The 12014-nt window shown below is 36.4% G+C and overlaps 1 protein-coding gene across 3 annotated transcripts in view; it reads right to left on the reverse strand.

Moving 5' to 3' along the window:
- Positions 1-12014, reverse strand: part of ACSL4 (acyl-CoA synthetase long chain family member 4) — a 73768-nt gene that overhangs the window by 42252 nt on the left and 19502 nt on the right. For all 3 annotated transcript variants that reach the window (XM_052663046.1, XM_052663045.1, XM_052663044.1), the window contains exon 2: positions 3074-3126. The gene's annotated coding sequence lies outside the window, so the exon portion shown is untranslated. The remainder of the gene's footprint in view (positions 1-3073; positions 3127-12014) is intronic.

Consider the following 12014-nt stretch of genomic DNA (forward strand, 5'->3'; position numbering starts at 1 on the left):
GACAGTGGGTTGGATATAATTTAATCCAAAGCTTACATATAAGGAATTTTGAGGATATATCATGCTAGAAGTGGCACCTGCCAACAAGACATGATGTTATCAGACATCAGCTTCAACTTTATCAGACATCATGAAAAATGGGAGAGAAACTAAGTTCTAGGAGTTATGTGTTCAGAGAGAAATATAAAGGGTTCAGTGCTGTAGAAGGGAAGCAGACAACAACAATGACAACCCCAATCCCTACAGCTGCTGCTAAAGGGGATCTGCTACAGGTCCCTCTAGACAAAACCCTGCTACTACATTAAACGGTCCATCATGCATGGTGTAGACTTTTTGTCTGTAAAGTCTTCCGTGTACTGGGTATTTTTTTCTTTATGAGCTTAACATAAGTTAATTAAAAACAATCGGATTACATATCTGACAAATTAACTCACAGTTATAAATGTGTTATCTGAATGAGAAATATATAGACTATTAGCTTTGCTATTTGTTACACATCTGTCTCCTATCATCTTATCTACTAATTATAATAAATCAATACAGCTGTGAGCTGCCAACCCTGAGCCCAGGTTAAAAAAAAAAAATCTGTTAACCTGCGGTGCTATTTCCCACAGCCTTTGTGTTACAGGGAGAATTTTGCAACTTACATCTTTTTTGGCTACATGCCCTATCCTCTGGCCTTTGCTAGAGGAAGGACCAGTTTAATAGATTGGTTCTCTATGAATGTTGTTTCCCAGTACTCACGCTGTTAAAAAGTTACGCAGCAAGGTAGTCTTAAACCACTTCTTACAAAATGGCTAAATAAGTCACTATGATTCAGCTACCAGGCCACCATAATGTGAAACTGTACTGTGGCAAATAACAAACAAAATAAAACAACAAAACCTCGCTTTGCTCTTCAGTAGAAAATATATCTTATAACTGAGATTAATAAAAGAGTTCAGTGACGATAAATCTGTTGAAGACTGAAATCTTATAGCCATTCAGTTAACTCAAATATTAGCACTAGTAAAGAAAAGGGCATGGATATTCCAAAGACAATGAAAAAATTCAATATGTATTTTTATTATTAACATTATTATTAATGCAATACATAGTTAAATTATTTACACTGAATTATGGGTGTACCTGACATTTGAGAAATTAAAGAATTCTTAACTAAAGAAGGATGCCACACGAAGTCAAATACAAGAAGCCATGGAAAAGTACTCCGAGAGGTAATGTCTCCATGTTAGGGATGAGAAATATTTTCCATTCTGTTCTCTCTTCACGTTCATTTGTTCACCTGACCCATGCAAGCTTCACGAACGTGAGTGAGATAAGGGAATTAGGTATTTCTATTTTGAAGTGTACTTTGGGAGAGGCAAGGCACTATGCCAATTGAAGAACTCTCTCCAAAGTGTCTGTTGACTCCTGAACTGGCCAGATACTCTTGCTAAAGCTTCTGGAAACTCCTGCTCTTCACCTTGGTAGTTCTTTCTCTTACACATCTAAGTGGGCTGCAGGCCAATTACAATGAATTTTTATGTGTGTGGGACATGTGAGGTGGGGGTGGAGAGGGAAAAAGAAACAGGAAATAGATTCTCTGTGTATAAATAACTATAGGAGCCTGAATCCTACAGCCCATACAATTGCACTATGGTCTATTTCCCAAAAGAAACACTAAACCTGTTACCTTATCTCCTTTGTCAATCATGGGATAGCACGCTGCCTGTGTAGCTGAATTCGGAGACAACTAATTTTGGTCTGTTGATGAAAATCTTTGTTCATGTTCAAGATTTTTCTAATGCAGCCTAATCAGTCAACTGTAGCAATCTTCGCTATACAAGCACATTAAGTCTTTTGAATTTCTTTATACTTGGATTCAAAAATAATTATGAGCACATAAAAACTACTATTTCTTTTGTTTCAGTTTCATAATCTATTATAATGAGAGCAATTCTTAGAAGACCAGAAATACAAGAGAGACAGCATTGTATACGGGGCTTTGGTCCTGGCTCAGCAGCTTGACGAGCTGCACAACCTGGAACAAATTAAATTACCTCTTGTCTATTTCCTCATCTACATGAGAAAGTTGGATTCAGATTTTAAGATATCATAGACAAGTAAAAGTTTTATAAACAAAGAATGATGGTGAGGGCAATGACACAACTGTCAATTTTTTTTTTTTTTTTGGCCAAGCGTGATCATAAAAAACAAAAACCTATCATGTACTATCACCATCATTTCATAAAATACAGAACGGGTCTAACTCCTCAAAATTAGAAGGATATCACTTATAATAAGCAGCAATTTTTCAAATGGAAAAAGTTCAGCTTTAAAAATCTCATGGCCTGTGGGGCTTATTTCCCTTACTTCACCATGGACCAGTAAAAAGTCTTCACTGATCAGGGTACTGTCTAAAAGTAAATGTTTGGGAACTCCTGAACTAGGTAATTTTCAAGGTCCAAGGCTCAAACACTAAAATTATAATTTTAGGTGCTCTGTTTTATTTCTTTCATTCTATATTATAGTCTAGAGTAGGTGTAACATGAAGGATAGCACTGATGCTTAGATTTTTGAAGATTAGAAATATATTTAAATCATTTTAAGAAATGATAACTAAAATTAAGCTTCAATTTATTGGATAAAGTATACACTACTACAGATTCAACTTCATCAATATTAATGAACCATTCACTGGACACTTACTATTAAGCTCATTTTACAGATGAAGAAATTGAGGCAAAGGGAAACTAAATAACTTTTTCAGAGACACATTGCCTCAGGAGTCAGAACTGGAACTCCAATCGTGACTCCACTTTTTGGTTAAAAAAAAAAAAAGATTATATTTAGACTTTAATTATCACTTCCCCATTCATAAATGAGTGACAGATGTTTTAAATCTTAGAAGCTGTCCAGAGTAAAAAGTTCTCATATTTTACTTTTCCAAATAATGCCTTTTTAATACATAAATATTGGCAGGGCTTTTCCAATATAAAGAGAGGAAAAATGTCTATTAGTTTGGTCACTGAACTTTCTCCAAAAGCTGACAAGATTGCAAATTTAGAATTTTTAAAGGACAAATACTTACAGATTTTTTCTTTTTTTCTTAAGAAGCACCCGTATATCTTTCTGGATTTGAATCTGCAATAAGAGACAATATTTATGTGTGTGGTGACATAAGAAAAGATCCTTTTTAAAAAGAAACCCATCTGCTTTTTCACATTACCTGTGCACCTTAGTTCATGATAAGCCAGGTACCAAAGGAAAAACAAGAAATGACTAGAACTAGTACTATTGGGGTCTTACAAAAGTAACTGAGCCTGGCTCTAAGAAACAGTAGTCAAAACCCTATGGGAAAAGGGCAGATTAAGAAAAAAGCAGAGGACTGAACAGACATTTTCCCAAAGAAAATGGTCAATAAGGTACATAAAAAGGTACTCAATATCACTAATCATCAGGGAAATGCAAATCAAAACTACACGGAGTTATCCTCTCACATCTGTTAGAATGGCTGTCACCAAAAAGACAAGAGATAATGAGTGTTGGTGAGGATGTGGAGAAAACGGGACCTCTTGCGCACTGTTGGTGGGAATGCAAACTGATGCACGCACTATGGAAAACAGTATGGAGGTTTCTCAAAAATTTAAACTACAACTATCACATGGTCCAGCATTCCCATTTCTGCTTATATATGCAAAGGAAATGAAAACAGGATACTGAAGATCTCTTCAATGCCTTCCCATGTTTAGTGAAGCATTATTCACACTAGCCAAGATATGGAAAAAACCTAAGTGTCTGCTAAGGGATGAATGGATAAAGAACATGTGATATGCGTGCACACACACACAGACACACACACACAATGGAGGTATTATTCAGTCATGAAAAAGAAGGAAATTCTGCCATTTTCAACAACATGGATGGACCCTGAGACATTATAGTTAGATTAAGTCAAAGAAAGACAAATAGTGTATTATATCACTTATATGGAATCCGGAAAGGTCAAACGCAAAGAAACAGACTAGAAGGCTGGTTATCAGGGGCTGAGTTGGGTGGTGGAGGAATTGGGGAGATGCTGTTAAAAGATACAAACTTGCAACTAGAATGCTGAATAAGTTCTGGAGATCTAAAATGCACAGCATAGTAATTATGATCAACAATAGTGTATTACATACTTCAAAATTTCTAAGAGATTAGATTTCAAATGTTCTTGTCACAAAAAAGAAATGATAGTTAACATGATGTGATAGTTGTTAGCCAATACTAAGGTAGTAATCAGTATAATATATAAATATATCAAATCAACCCACTGTACATCTTAAACTTATACAATGTTATATGTTAATTATATCTCAATAATATATATACAATTATTTTTTTTTTAATGACAGGGAGCAGGAGTCATGATGTTAATGGTTTTATTTCTACCTCTTCTCCCATAGTCAGGATAGAAGCCAAGTTCAGAGACAAAGTCTGACTATAGGAAACTAGTAGGTCAATCTGACTGGTTAACCCCAATGTCAATGCCCACAGGCACCCAGCTATTTTCTCATTAAAAACAAACTATTTTCTTTAAACAATACATGGCTCTTTCCAAATTCAAATACAGCACTGGTCTAAGTAGAAATGAGAGATAATTTTTATCTTCTTCAATGAATCAAGAGATAGTCTTGTGACATCCTTCAAGATATATACACTGTGAAGGTTTAGGATCCATTTATAATTAAGGGTTAGTCTATTTTGGAAAATGCAGGAGAAAACTTGTTACCATCTGAATACTAGGAACAGTAAAATAAAGCTCTCCAGTAACCGATACTGTTTACTTACATTTCAACACGACTGGGCATCATATTATGCTTCAGTTTTCTTTCCATCCAGTAGTACTCGGTACTACTTCCATATGATTATAAGAATAACATTCAAACAAAATTTTTACTCTAGACACCACAATGGAAGTTGCAAATCAAACATCCATATAACTAATCAACATACTAACTAGCTGGTATTAACTCAAAACAGTTGGTTTTCTCTTTCACTACCATCAGGAGGGTGAAGAAAACAAAGGTTTATACCCAGATCAATCCTAACTGAGTATGTCTCTCGTTTGGCTTAATAGAATTATTTTTCAACTTCAAGTTAATACCCACAATCTACTCTAGGAAAGGGGGCTCTGACAATAGTATCAGTACCTGTGCGAATACAAGTGGTTAAGATTACTTATAAACAAAAGACACACTATTTAATATTTTCTTCCTTTCCTCCCTGAGGGACTTGATATTAACACCAAGAGGGGAAATCTCTGCATGTTCCTGTTAAAACAAAGTCCCAAGAGCTCAAAAAGAGAACGTTGAGGAAGAAAAACTCCCTATTTCTTATACAAATGCATGTATTTCCTCCCCCACACAGAGCTTAATTCAGATAACTAACAAACAGCAAAAAACCAACCTTTCATAAAACCACGTGAACATCTATAGGTGGTGCAGAGTGGGGACGGGATACAAAACTATCCAGTAGTTTGTGTAATTTGAAAAATAATTTCCATAGTGAAAGTTTCCAAAGGAGACTTGACACTTGGTCATTGGTCCTACAGAGAGAGAGGCTGGAGAGGATACTCAAAAGTATAAGAGAACTCTTTCAGTTGGATGAGAGGCCCATACCAACCTCTGGCTAATTTCCAGTCTGAGAGCCCTCAATCAATTGGGCAGGACAAAGTAACTCTCAGATGTTCTTTAATACAAAAGACAGACATAATTTTTCTCAGTAAAGGACATTTCTTTCATCACACACACAAAAAAAGCAAGTAAGCAACAGCTGCCCAGTATGATAAAAGGGAATCAAATCACATTTCCTGCTGCTGCTGCTGCTACTGCTGCTAAGTCACTTTAGTCGTGTCCAATTCTGTGCGACCCCATGGACGGCAGCCCACCAGGCTCCCCCATCCCTGGGATTCTCCAGGCAAGAACACTGGAATGGGTTGCCATTTCCTTCTCTAATGCATGAAGGTGAAAAGTGAAAGAGAAGTCGCTCAGTCGTGTCCGACTCTTAGCAGCCCCATGGACTGCAGCCCACCAGGCTCCTCCATCCATGGGATTTTCCAGGCAAGAGTCCTGGAGTGGGGTGCCATTGCCTTCTCCGAATCACATTTCCTAACCGAGCCTAATTAAGTTTCTCTACACAACAGAAAAACTGGCACTCGCCTCTCTCTCTCTCTAGCCTCCTCCCTACAAAACAGCATCCTCCTCTTTAAGTCATCCTGTTAAACTGAAGAAATAATCTGATATAAAAGAACTAAACGGATTATCAACACGCAGGTTCTCTTTACAGATGATCAGAAATATGGATGATCTGGCTAAAATTACAATGCAAATTTGAGTCATACTTTTCACTTTCACGGATATGCAAGCTTTTGCAACATAAGGAAGTTGGAAATCCTTAGCACAGCAGATTTTTAAACAGACTGAAGCATATAACATGGTTTGTTTCCACTTTATAGTCACTTGGTGGCATGAACAAAAGGAGTAGGACAGCATCTAGAGTTGATCATCTTTCAATTAGGGAATGAGGCAGCTCTGAGAAAGCCTTACCCACTAAATATCAGGGAGCACAACAGTGTCCTTGCAGCTAACAAGAGAGTGACTAAGGGAAAAAGTAATACAAATAGAAGGCAGTGTTGTTCTACCTCATGTTTTGAGACAGACTTCATAACAAACCATTAATGTGTTTAGTTTTTGCCCTTTCTGTAAATAAATTAGTCTGCTAATGAATATTTTGGGAACATTTTTCTAAAGTAAAGTCCATATACTAAAAATGTGATAGCATCAGATGGAAATGTTTCAGGCATGATCAATCATTCTTTCCTTAATGACTCAAGGACCAATCTTAGTTTAAAAGAGAATGTTTCGGGAAAGAGTGGGAAACATTAACAAAGTCCTACGCACATTGTGTCCAAATCTAAAAGTAAATCCTGGAAAGTCCCTTACAAAACAATTCCCTAAGCAACAGTATTTTATAAATCTATGTGTACAAAATTTATATACCGGCAAATACTAATGGATGAAAGCTGCCATGCTAGCATATATTTTAAAGGTCAGAGATGTTGAAATAAAAAATAACACAGGTACAAACAGTATGTATGAGTCTATCATTATATATATACATACATATTTGAGAAGGCACATACTTGTAGAAAAATTAGCAAGACATGCACCAAATATTACTGCTATAATTGCATAGTACAATTAAAGGGGAATTTTACATGCTTTACTAATTTTATGTTGTGTATTCTTTGATTTAGTATCTTCCAAAGTTTCCAGAAATAAAAGTTGCTTACTTAAAAATTAATTTTTCAAAATCCTAAAGGAACAAGAAAATGACTCATTTAAAAGGCCTACATGACAGTCATAAGGTAGTCAGATCACCAGAGGTACTGCTCAGAGTCTGAGCTAAAATAGAATCTTTTCCCTTTAAAAATATACTTGAGTATGAGTGGTCCAGGAGCTTTAAATGCTCCTAAGATTGTGGGTCACTTGATTTGTAAACATTAAAACTATTAAAGAAATGTTATAATCTAAGTAAAACTACCCAGAATCTATCATGAAAAGAGTTGGATGTAATTCCAGACTCTAGACTAGTCACAGACTAGTCACAGACTATAATGTTGCTTCATGGAAAAGTTAAAACCAAAAAGTGTTTATAAAATACTCATGATCTCAAAAATCTACTTGAAAAACAAATACTAGAAATTATCAAATACAACTGAAACTCTTTTTCATTCGATCCTCTAGAAAGCTTTAGCAGTTTGGTGAATACCCTTGGGGACTTTTTTCTAAGCATATTCTAATACACACACACAATTTTTAAAAACTGAATTATACTATCTATACAAGCTTGCAACTTTCTTTTTAAAAAATAGCTCTTACATGCCTTTCCATGTCAGAATACATAGATATAACATAATACTACTTTGTTATTGCTTTTTAAATTTTTAACAGTTATATGGTATTCCACTGTATGGCCATGTCAAAATTAAGTCTTACCAATCTTCCCTGCTGCTGCTGCTAAGTCACGTCAGTCGTGTCCAACTCTGTGCGACCCCATAGACGGCAGCCCAAGAGGCTCCCCCATCCCTGGGATTCTCCAGGCAAGAATATTGAAGTGGGTTGCCATTTCTTTCTCCAATGCATGAAAGTGAAAAGTGAAAGTAAAGTTGCTCAGTCGTGTCCGACTCTTAGCGGCCCCATGGACTGTAGCCTACCAGGCTCCTCCATCCATGGTATTCTCCAGGCAAGAGCACTGGAGCGGGGTGCCATTGCCTTCTCCAACAATCTTCCCTATTGATGGGTATTTGGGATTTTCTAATTTCTCATCATTAGAAACATAGCAATAAACAACCTTAACAATATATTTATGCCAGCCCTTCTATAGGATACATTTCTAGAAGAATTATTAAGTCAAACTGCTAGGTTAACTGCACCTTATACCATTTATGAATTTATCTTAATCACTTAAGTAAACATAAATAGAAGGTCATATAGGGCAAGGATTGTGTCTTATTATCTCTGCATCTATTTTGGCTTGAAAGAGCATTAAAAATCTGTTGGAATGGATAAAGGAAACTAACAGCTGTCAGAGAATACAGCTGGTTTAAGTCATTTTTTTCTTCACATTTAATATCAGCTTTCACTTCATTAGTAACTATTTTTAAGATAGGATTTTTTTTTACATTATCAACTTCAGCAGCTATTTTGGAAAAGTACTTATAACAAAAAACTACCATTATATTTTAGAACAATGATACAATGATAATCAATTTTAACCAAAGAGAAAATCCTTTGTTTTACTCGTTAGTCAGAAATTATTATTTTCAGCGCTAGAACAATATATAAATTGCATATCCATGACAACAATGAATATTTCTTTACGTAGTTAGATCTGCAGTATTCTGGAGTAAATTCTTTGTTTCGTTTTCTCAGTTTTGAAGCAATGTCTATTTATACTCTACTCATTGTCTTTACCCAAGCTCAAAGACAGAGTCCAGTTTGAACATTAAGAGAAATACTTCAACTCTAGTGAAGAATTCTGTTATCACCCATTCTCTTACATAACTTTTCCCCTTATAATTAGTATGGTAAATTATATGAATTATATACACAGACAGTTTCATCATTAGCATGGCTTTATATATATATACATGCACACATACAATTTGCATATCACACACATATGTAAATTATGTGTATGTATAAAAATGACAAGTATCTACCTACAACATAAGTACCAGACCTCACCTGGAACAGGAAGATAAACTATATGCATATAAATACCATTCCTTACCTACAAAGTTATAGACTTCCAAAGCTGAAATAGGCTTTAAAATTAGAGTCTGCTGCTGCTAAGTCGCTTCAGTGGTGTCTGACTCTCTGCGACCCATAGCCGGCAGCCCACCAGGCTCCTCTGTCCCTGGGATTCTCCAGGCAAAAACACTGGAGTGGGTTGCCATTTCCTTCTCCAATGCATACATTCATGCTAAGTCGCTTCAGTCGTGTCCGACTCTGTGCGACCCTATGGACAGCAGCTCTCTCGGCTCCTCTGTCCACAGGATTCTCCAGGCAAGAATACTGGAGTGGGTTGCCATTTCCTTCTCCTTAAAATGAGAGTAATTAGTCTCTAAAAAGAAACTCTCTTCCCTCCCCTTCCAAATGATCACAGGAGCTAAGAGAGGATCTATTTTCTAGAACATAAGGAAAGCCTCTTATATGCTTCCCTATATGGCTAATGTAAGAATTTTTCTAATCAGTGTTGATTAGTTTTACTCTTAAGATGAAATGTGAGAATATTAGAAAGCAAAAAATTACACTATTTCTAACCTTTTGGTTACCTAGGATGAAATTAACAGTATCAAGACAGAAAGGCACATTCTCTTTAAATGCTCTCAATAGAACAACTGCATTTAAATAAGAAAATTTTAAAGTCACAAATATCAAGAATCCTATTTGTAAGATCCACCTAAGATATAGCTTGACTATTAGGAGGCAATCACTGGGGAAGAACTGTTTTAATAGCTGAAAATTGCTGCTGCTAAGTCGCTTCAGTTGTGTCCGTCTCTGTGCGACCCCACAGACGGCAGCCCACCAGGCTCCGCTGTCCCTGGGATTCTCCAGGCAAGAACACTGGAGTAGGTTGCCATTTCCTTCTCCAACGCATGAAAGTGAAAAGTGAAAGTGAAGTCACTCAGTAGTGTCCGACTCGCAGCAACCCCAGGGACTGCAGCCTACCAGGCTCCTCCGTCCATGGGATTTTCCAGGCAAGAGTACTGGAGTGGGATGCCATTACCTTCTCGACTCAGGAACAACAATCTTCCAATACTGATTTAAAAGTGTTTTGAACAAATTGATTGCATAATATCAATCATTGGACTTACCACATCTCTTCCTTTCAAGTTTACTCAAGCAGTGTGTTGATACATGGGTAATTCTGAATTTACAAGGCCTTTATTAAAATACTGAAGAACTGAACAATGCTTGAAAGAAGTATTTGTTACTTTAAGAGATCTTGACCAGAAAGTACTGCTGTGTAACAATCAAAACTTTCCAAAAGCTTGGGTAATTTTTGCCAGAGGTTACATTTTGTTTTTAAAGACATGACTCAATAAATAAACACACAGAGAGCACTAAGGTAATGAACAATAAGTACTCATGAAGCAATCATTTTAGGAGAAAAACATTAGCATTTTCTTCTACATTAAAGATGAGATTGATAAACCACTTGAGAAAAGAAAATTTATTTTTAGAAATACAGACTCAGAGCTAAAATATGGCCTGTTTTGATGACTCTCAAAGTATCTGGGGCCACCAGTTCCTGGCGGTACTACTGTTCATAATATTGCAAGCACCACTTTTGTTTCTGCCAGAAATAATTTTTATTTGCTGAAAAAAAAATGCACTGGAGTTCTGTCAAAAGCAGTGCCAATTAAGAATAAAAAAATTGTTCAGTGTTGCCAAATGTATACAGAAAGGCACTTTATATCCCATTGACAGAAATGTAAATTGGTACAAGTTTTATAGAAAGTAATTCAGCAATAGGCATTCAGAAGCTTTAAGTCATACATACCTCATGACTGAGTAATTTCACTCTCTACTTCTAGGACTAGCCTGCTGCTGCTGCTGCTGCTAAGTCACTTCAGTCGTGTCCGACTCTGTGCGACCCCATAAACGGCAGCCCACCAGGCTCACCCATCCCTAGGATTCTCCAGGCAAGAACACTGGAGTGGGTTGCCATTTCCCTCTCCAATGCATGAAAGTGAAAAGTGAAAGGGAAGTCACTCAGTCGTGTCCGACTCTTAGCGACCCCATGGACTGCAGCCTTCCAGGCTCCTCCATCCACGGGATTTGCCAGGCAAGAGTACTGGAGTGGGGTGCCATTGCCTTCTCCAGGACTAGCCTAAGGAAATAGAAATGCACACACACAAAAAAACATAGACAATAGTCAGTGCTGTGATAAAAATAACAGAAAACTAGAAATAACAGCACATACCCAAAAGGAGACTGGTAAAATAATGATGTATCCTCATGATTTAACACTACAGTCATCAAACACAGTGTTGTCAAAGATTTTTAAGGATATGAAAAAAGTCAAGATATTAATAAGTGAAATTGGTTTAAGACAAAACTTAACCAAATACATGCAGGCTACCAGCTGAAATATTCATCTCTGGATTGTAGAATTACAGGTGATTTTTAGTTTTGTCCTATTTTTTCCTACATTTTCTAAAACTGCTACAGTGAACATATTACTTTTATTATTCAATACATAAGTAAAAAATATAGCACCAATGTCAATTAATTCTAGTGTGTGTCTGTTTATATGTGGTTATTGATAAGTGACAATGAACATGGCCCATAAGGCATTTGGCCCTATTGACATGGTGAAGTGATGCTATTTTGCTGACATAACTGCACTGTAGAGAGATTAGATACTTCAGTTTTTAAACTAGACTCAAAGTAAAAGAAACTTCTTTTGCTCATGTAATA

The sequence above is a fragment of the Budorcas taxicolor genome, chromosome X (assembly GCF_023091745.1).
Source record: "Budorcas taxicolor isolate Tak-1 chromosome X, Takin1.1, whole genome shotgun sequence".
In the NCBI taxonomy this organism is placed as follows: domain Eukaryota; kingdom Metazoa; phylum Chordata; class Mammalia; order Artiodactyla; family Bovidae; genus Budorcas; species Budorcas taxicolor.